This window comes from Triticum urartu, chromosome 4 (genome assembly GCF_003073215.2).
Source record: "Triticum urartu cultivar G1812 chromosome 4, Tu2.1, whole genome shotgun sequence".
NCBI classification, from domain to species: domain Eukaryota; kingdom Viridiplantae; phylum Streptophyta; class Magnoliopsida; order Poales; family Poaceae; genus Triticum; species Triticum urartu.
In genome coordinates this window covers 191,615,384-191,624,983 of record NC_053025.1, presented here as the reverse complement: position 1 = coordinate 191,624,983, position 9,600 = coordinate 191,615,384, and positions in this window count along the sequence as shown.

The following is a 9,600-nucleotide window of genomic DNA, read 5'->3' as shown; positions in this document are numbered from 1 at the left end:
GTCTGCAACATGAACGTTGCAACCCGAAACAGGTCAGCACATGGAATATGCTGGCAAAATAACACATAGAGAGCAATGAAAGAAATAGACTATACTACATGCATATTTGGCTGGTGGGAAGCTCTATGGTTACAGTTTTGCGTAAAGCCAATTTTTCCCTACCGCAAAGGAATAAATTTTATTTAACTATCATGGTAGTTGTTAAACATTGAGAGTGTAGACACCCTCTCGATCCCAATTAAGCATCATCATTAAAACCCAACAAAATTAATTAGAGTAACATGATGAGATTCACATGATAATCCAAGTACTAGATACTCAAGATGTCCATAACCGGGGACACGGCTAACCATGATTAGTTTATACACTCTGCAGAGGTTTGCGCACTTTTCCCCACAAGACTCGATCTCCTTCATTGGGGTTCTCGCACTACATGGTGTTTGAGAATGGATGACCGAGACATAGTCTTTCAGAAGCGCTAGCACCTTACGATCGGGTAGACCGTACCAACCTACATCCCCTACATCTGCTAGTCTACCACTGTAAGAGTTCGCACGACTTAGTTAACTATGCTAGAGCCCATAGTAGCTTGTGGCTGCACACGGAAGTTTCTAGTATGAATAATCTCATGATCCCTTTGAGCCTGGGTGGCGGTCCAAAAGTAAAAACAGGCAATCACTGGAATACCCAGGTGCCTCAATCCATCCAGATGTGTGTTTAAGTTGCCACCTTAGATAAACCATTAATTTAACAATCTCACATCTGTCATGGATACACTCACCCAATCCACATCTACTAGCATAGCATAGCAATATAAGCAAACGTAGAAGTAACTCCCAGGGTTTGATACTAAAACAGGTAATAGGTACTACCTCATCTACTTCCCAAAACCCAGAATTTATTTAGATCCTAATCATGCAATGTTTGAGGATTGATCTAATGTAATAAAAACTGGGTAGTAGGAGGTATCATCAAAGTGTTACTTGCCTTGCTGATGATCCGTGAAACCTAGGGATTCGAAGTAGCAAGCGGCGCACTCCGGGTACTCTATCGCAAACAAACAAGCATACAATAAGTACTCATCTAATGCACAGGTAAAACTCAAATAAGAGATCTAACTAGATAGTTCAACTTAAGAACTCCGGTTTGCAAAAAGAATCAAATCGAACGAAGCAACAAAAGTCAAACGGCAAAAGAAACAAGCTTCGATTACTAATCTGGATCTAGGTCAAAAATTTACAGAGGCAAAAACTTGTTTGAGTTGGTTAAACGGAAAGAGGGTTTCGAGACGAAACTCCAGGCGCTTGAATCGCCTGATTCCGATAGACGAGCGAAAAGTTATACTAGAATGAAAATCGGATCAGAAATCGCGATCAGAAATAATCGCGGAAAATCCGAGAAAAAGAAAAACAACGAATAGATTAATGAACGAACGTTCGTTATCTGGAACTAAACGAAGAACGCGTTCGTTAAAACGAACGAATGAGCGAACGCTCGCTAAATAAATAAACCGGTAAAACCGATCTATTTAAAAAAAGAAAACTAGGGTTTTTCTAAAAAACCGGATCGGTTTTTTCTCAGAAAACTGGGCGGCGGGCGGCTACCTCAGCTCGGGCTCCGGCGAGGCTCCGACGGGGCTCCGGGCAGTGGCTGCGGCGGCGAGGTGGCGCTGCGGCGTCGGGCGCAAGGCGGCGGGGCGGGCTGCGGTGCGGGGCGGGGTGAGGAGAGGGCGGCGGTGGCAGTGGCTATAAAAAGGGGGGCGGCCAACTTGGGAAAGGGGCGGCCTCGGAAGGCGAGTCCCTCCCGGACACAGCGGCGGCGGTGATCGGGACTTCGGTCCCGATCCGGCTTGCGAGAGGCGGCGGCTGGGCCTTCGGCCCAGTCGGGCGCACGGGGTTTTTTTTAAAAAAAAATCGCCGAACTAAAAAATTCTAAAAAAAGATCTAAAAATGCCAAAACAAATTTTCACCGTCTAAATAAAATATTTAGAACAGGATGAACATTTTCTTGGCTCTAAATGCAGTTTTATGAAAATGTGCAATTTTTCCAAAATTCAAATAAAAACCACGAAAAACTCCAAAATAAAACCTTATTTGATTTTATTATTAAATCCTCAATATGTCCTTTATTTTGGGAAAGTCATTTTATTCCCTCTCACTTATTTTATAATATAAATAATTGAAGATAAAAATAAATAAAATCAAATGATCCTATTTTCGAAATTTGAGAAAACTCAAATATGAAAATAACGAAATCTCCAACTCTCTCCGTGGGTCCTTGAGTTGCGTAGAATTTTTGGATCAGGCCCAAAAGCAATAAAATATGATATGCATTGATGATCTAGTGTATAACATTCCAAATTGGAAATTTGGGATGTTACAAAAATATTATTGATGACCCACAACCTATTGATGACCCCATGGCTGCAATAAATGTTCCTCACAACACTCCCTGGTATGCTGACTATGCTAAACATATACGACCTAGTTTCACATACCAATAGAAGAAAAGTTCTTCTATGATTTAAGACATTACTTTTGGGATGACCCACATCTTTATAAAGAAGGAGTAGATGGTATTATTAGATGTTGTGTACCTGAGTATGATCATGGACAAATCCTATAGAAATGTCATTCTGAAGCTTATGGAGGACATCATGCGAGAGATAGAACTGCTCACAAGGTATTGCAATCTGGTTTTTATTGGCCTACTCTCTTCATGGATGCTCGTAAGTTTGTTTTATCCTATGATGAATGTCAAAGAATTGGTAATATCGGTAAGCATCAAGAAATGCCTATGAATTATTCTCTTGTTGTTGAACCATTTGGTGTTTGGGGTTTTGATTATATGGGACCTTTTCCTTCCTCTAATGGGTATACACATATTTTGGATGTTGTTGATTATGTTACTAAGTGGGTAGAAGCTATTCCAACTAGTACTGCCGATCATAACACTTCTATTAAATGCTTAAAGAAGTTATTTTCCCAAGGTTTTTAGTCCCTAGATATTTAATGACTGAGGGTGGTTCACACTTTATTCATGGTGCTTTTCGAAAAATTCTTGCTAAATATGATGTCAACCATAGAATTGCATCACCCTATCATCCTTAGTATAGTGGTCAAGTTGAACTTAGCAATAGATAAATAAAACTAATATTACAAAAAACTGTCAATGGGTCCTAAAAGAATTGGTCTAAGAAATTGGATGATGCACTTTGGGCTTGTAGGACAACTTATAAAAATCTTATGGGTATGTCTCCTTGTAAAATGGTTTATGGAAAATCTTGTCATTTGCCTCTTGAGATAAAACATAAAGCATATTGGGCAATTAAGTAACTCAATTATGATTTCAAACTTGCCGGTAAAAAGAGGTTATTTGATATTAGCTCACTATATGAATGGATAACCCAAGCCTATGAAAATGACAAGTTATTTAAAGAAAAAGTTAAATGATGGCATGACAAAAGAATCCAAAAGCGGGAATTTAAAGTTGGAGAATATGTTCTTTTGTACAACTCTCATTTTAGATTCTTTGCAGGAAAACTTCTCTCCAAATGGGAAGGATCATATATTATCGAAGAAGTTTATCATTTTGGAGCTATCAAAATAAATAATGCCGAAGGTACTAACTCGAAGGTGGTCAATGGGAAAAGAATCAAACATTGTATCTCAGGTATGCCCATTAATGTTGGAAGCAATATCATCCAAACTATGACACCATAGGAACATATAAATGAAACCTTCCGGAACACTCCAGAATCATGAAAAAAGAGAAGGTACATGACTTGGTAAGTAAACGGACTCCGAAAAATCTGAAAAAATATTTTCTGACAGTTTTGGAATATTACAAAAATTGGGAAAATAAGAAACAACCAGGAAGGCAACCGTGGTGGGAACAAGACACCAACCCAGGTGGGTTGTGCCCACCTTGGTTACCTTCCGGACACCGGTTTTCTCTTGTTTGCTTGTTTCCCAAGATAAATAATCTTTATATACCCCCCAAACATATTGATCATCATAGCACGGAGAAATCTCCTGTTCTTCTTGCTGTTTTCTGACAGATCTCAAAATTTGTCATCTCAAGATTCAGAGGAGGATTGTCCAGTTTCTTATCGTCCTTTGGATAAAAATATCTTCAAGGATACCTATCCCTATATATGGTTCACCGATGAGGAAGATTAAAATGAACCAATCCCTCCTCGTTTCAAGCAAGAAAGCAAGGAGGCCTTATGCAAGAGGATTGCAAAGCTTGAGATGGAGAACGATGAGTTGAGGATGGATAATTTTACCCTACGACGCAAGCTGGAGAAAGAGAACGATAAACTCTCTACTACATCATCACCACCACCTCCTTCTTCCTCACCACCAAGGGAGACTTGAGTTCATGGTATGGGCACTCCCCTTGGTTTGTGCCAAGCTTGGGGGAGGTGCCCCGGTATCGTATCACCACCATTATCTTTGCCTTTATTTATCTTAGTTCGATCTTTAGTTATCTTTTGATTTAGTTAAATAAAAGTTTAGTTCGATATTTCTTCGAGTGTTTGCTTAGTGATCTGTCTATCTTTGTAATCATGTGCGAGATATATAATAAATTTTAGTTTGAGTTTCGCTTTCTTTACTCTTATGTTCCAATAAAAAGAAAGAAAAATAAATTAAAAAGATCATATGCTAACATTATGGTAAGTAATGATATCACATAAGGAAAAGTATAAGTGGTAAAAAATTATTGGAGATTGACAAACACAGCATTGATCAATGATGCAATTCATGAAAGAATTAATAAGGGAAGAGAAAATTCACATGCAATACACTATGTTGGACATCTTTTATGATTGTGAGCCCCCATCAAAATATTATATGCCAAAATTGTTGTCGTTGGACAAGGAAGACAACGTAATGATTTATGTTTGTTCATATCCACATAGAAGTTATATTGTGATAGATCCTTTAACATGTGGTGCTTGCTCAATATCTTCTCTAGCCAAAATGCCACACCAAGTAGAGATACTACTTGTGCATCCAAAAACCCTTAAACCCAAATCTTATTTTGAGAGTCCACCATACCTACCTATGGATTGAGTAGGATCCTTCAAGTAAGTTGTCGTCGGTGCAACAAGGCAATAAAAATTGCTTATAAATGTGTTAGATCATTTAGTGTAAGAGAAAATTGAGCGTTGTACAAACTTGTGATGGTAAAATAATAAAAGCGACATGCTGCATAATAAAGGTTGCTATCACAAGGGGCAATATAACATGACGTTCTTTTGCACTAAGAGATTGAGCATACAAACAAAAAGCGCATGGCAACCTCTGCTTCCCTCTGCGAAGGGACTATCTCTTACTTTTATGTATTTACTTTTATGCAAGAATCAAAGTATTCTTCCCTATTCCTTTTTATTTTCTCTTTTGCAAGTATCATGTGGTGAGGAAAGATCTAGCCACATATATCCAGTTGGATATGGGTGAGCATGAGTTATTATTGTTGACATCACCTTGAGGTGAACATGTTGGGAGGCGAAACTATAAGCCCCTATCTTTCTATGTGTCCAGTTGAAACTTTTTGCTCATGTGTATGTGGTGAGTGTTAGCAATCATAGAAGACTATATGATGGTTGAGTATGTGGACTTGCCAAAAGGTTCCGATTTTTTACCCTTCCTGAAAAGATGATGAATTGTACTTGCAAAGTTGAATGAGAACATAGTTTGTTGGTTTTCAATAGAGTTTATGATTTATACTTCGATATTGTGATGAATTGTTACTTGTTCTTGAGAAGTTATATGATGAAATTTCTATGATAAAGTTTTATGCTAAAGTTTGTTGTTGTTATAATAATATGCATGATGCTTCTTTGTTCGTATTTTGTTTTTATCGACACCTCTCTCTCTAAGCATGTGGACATGTTTTTTGATTTCGCTTTTCTCTTGAGGACAAGCAAGGTCTAAGCTTGGGGGAGTTGATATGTCCATTTCGCGTCATGTCTTCCGACTGTTATTTATAATGTTTTTATGCATAATAATGCTTTGTGGAGTAATTCTAATGCCTTCTCACATAATATACAAGGTTTGCACAAAGAGGGAGAATGTCGGCAGCTAGAATTCTGGACTTGAAAAAGCTATGTCAGAGTTATCTATTCTGTACATCTCCAAATGAGCTGAAAATTTAAGGAGAATTGTTTTGGAATATATGAAGAATAGTGGAGCAAATAACTACCGGAGGGGGCACACTGTTGGGGAACGTAGTAATTCAAAAAAATTCCTATGATCACGCAAGATCTAACTAGGAGATGCAAAGCAACGAGAGGGGAGAGTGTGTCCACGTACCCTCATAGACCGAAAGTGGAAGTGTTAGGTTAACGCGGTTGATGTAGTCGAACATCTTCGTGATCCAACCGATCAAGTACCAAACGTACGACACCTCTGAGTTATGCACACGTGCTCGATGGCATCCCTCGAACTCTTGATCCAGCAGAGGGTCGAGGGAGAGTTTCGTCGGCACGACGGAGTGGTGACGGTGATGGTGATGTGATCCGCGCAGGGCTTCGACTAAGCACTATGACGATATGACCGGAGGAGCAAACTGTGGAGAGAGACGCCGCACATGGCTTGGAACAATTGTTGTGTCTCCAAGGGGAGCCCTGCCCACGTATATAAAGGAGGGAGAGGGAGGAGGCCGGCCCTAGGGGGCGCGCCATAAGGGGGGAGTCCTACTAGGACTCCCAGTCCTAGTAGGATTCGCCCCCCCTTCTTTTCCTTCTCATGGAGGGGGAAAGGGGGAAAGGAGAGGCAGTAGGAGAAGGAGATGGGGTGGCTCCCCCTTCCCTAGTCCAATTCGGCCTCATCCCTTGTGGGGGGTGCACCAGCCCCTTCTGGGCTGGTTAGCCTCCCTCCTATGGCCCATATCTTTCCCCGGGGTGTTCCAGTAACCCCTCCGGTACTCCGCTATGTACCCGATACACTCCGGAACCCTTCCGGTGTCCGAATACTACCTTCCAATATATCAAATTGTACCGCTCGACCATTTCGAGACTCCTCGTCATGTCTGTGATCTCATCCGGGACTCCGAACAAACTTCGGTCACCAAAACACATAACTCATAATACAAATCGTCATCGAACGTTAAGCGTGCGGACCCTACGGGTTCGAGAACTATGTAGACATGACCAAGACACATCTCCGGTCAATAACAAATAGCAGAACCTGGATGCTCATATTGGTTCCTACATATTCTACGAAGATCTTTATTGGTCAAACCGTAATAACAACATACGTTATTCCCTTTGTCATCGGTAGGTTACTTGCCCGAGATTCGATCGTCGGTATCATCATACCTAGTTCAATATCGTTACCGACAAGTCTATTTACTCGTTTTGTAATGCACCATCCCATAAATAACTCATTAGTCACATTTCTTGCAAGGCTTATCGTGGTGTGCATTACAGAGAGGGCCCAGAGATACCTCTCCGATACTCGGAGTGACAAATCCTAATATCGATCTATGCCAACCCAACAAACACCTTCGGAGACACATGTAGAGCATCTTTATAATCACCCTGTTATGTTGTGATGTTTGATAGCACACAAGGTGTTCCTCCGGTATTCGGTCGTTGCATAATCTCATAGTCAAAGGAATATGTATACGTCATGAAGAAAGCAATAGCAATAAAACTTAACGATCATTATGGTAATATTACGGATTGGTCTTGCCCTTCACATAATTCTCCTAATGATGTGATCCCGTTATCAAATGACAACTCATGTCCATGGTTGGGAAACTTAACCATCTTTGATTAACGAGCTAGTCTAGTATAGGCTTACTAGGGACATAGTGTTTTATCTATGTATCCACACATGTATCAAGTTTCTGATTAATACAATTCTGGCATGAATAATAAACATTTATCAAGATATAAGTAAATATAAATAACAACTTTATTATTGCCTCTAGGGTATATTTCCTTCACCCACCAGGTGGGCACAACCCACCTGGGCGCCAAGGAGCCCAGGCGCACCCTGGTGGGTTGTGCCCTCCTCGGCCCACCCCCGGTGCCCCTCTTCTTGTATATAAGACATTTTGACCTAGGAAAAATAAGGAGAGGACTTACGGGATGAAGCACCACCATCTCAAGGTGGAACTTGGGTAGGAGCACTTTTGCCCTCCGGCGGAGCGATTCCACCGGGGGAATTTCTCTCCCGGAGGGGGAAATCATCGTCATCGTCATCACCAACAACTCTCCCATCTTTGGGAGGGCTATCTCCATCAACATATTCAACAACACCATCTCCTCTCAAACCCTAGTTCATCTCTTGTGTTCAATCTTTGTACCGGAACTTTAGATTGGTACTTGTGAGTGACTAGTAGTGTTGATTACATCTTGTAGTTGATTACTATATGGTTTATTTGGTGGAAGATTATATGTTCATATCCATTATGCTATTTAATACCCCTCTGACCTTGAGCATGATTATCATTTTTGAGTAGTTACTTTTGTTCTTGAGGTCACGGGAGAAATTTTGTTGCAAGTAATCATGTGAACTCGATATGTGTTCGATATTTTGAAGATATGTATGTTGTGATTCCCTTAGTGGTGTCATGTGAACGTCGACTACATGGCACTTCACCATATTTGGGCCTAAGGGAATGCATTGTGGATTAGTTATTAGATGATGGGTTGTTAGAGTGACAGAAGCTTAAATGCTAGTTTATACGCTACTTCATAAGGGACCGATTTGGATCCAAAAGTTTAATGCTATGGTTAGATTTTATCTTAATGCTTTTCTCGTAGTTGCGGATGCTTGCGAGGGGGTTAATCATAAGTAGGAGGTTTGTTCAAGTAAGAACAACTCCTAAGAACCATTCCACCCACATATCAAATTATCAAAGTAGCAAACACGAATCAAACCAACATGATGAAAGTGACTAGATGAAATTCTTGTGTACCCTTGATGACCCACAAGTATAGGGGATCTATCATAGTCCTTTCGATAAGTAAGAGTGTCGAACCCAACGAGGAGCAAAAGGAAATGATAAGCAGTTTTCAGCAAGGTATTCTCTGCAAGTACTGAAATAAGTGGTAACAGATAGTTTTGTGATAGGATAAATTGTAACGAGCAACAAGTAACAAAAGTAAATAAAGTGCAGCAAGGTGGCCCAATCCTTTTTGTAGAAAAGGACAAGCCAGAACAAACTCTTATAATAGGAAAAGCACTCCCGAGGACACATGGGAATATCGTCAAGCTAGTTTTCATCACGTTCATATGATTCGCGTTCGATACTTTGATAATTTGATATGTGGGTAGACCGGTGCTTGGGTGTTGTTCTTACTTGAACAAGCATCCCACTTATGATTAACCTCTATTGCAAGCATCCGCAACTACAACAAAAGTATTAAGGTAAACCTAACCATAGCATGAAACATATAGATCCAAATCAGCCCCTTACGAAGCAACGCATAAACTAGGGTTTAAGTTTCTGTCACTCTAGCAACCCATCATCTACTTATTACTTCCCAATGCCTTCCTCTAGGCCCAAATAATGGTGAAGTGTTATGTAGTCGACGTTCACATAACACCACTAGAGGCTAGACAACATACATCTTATCAA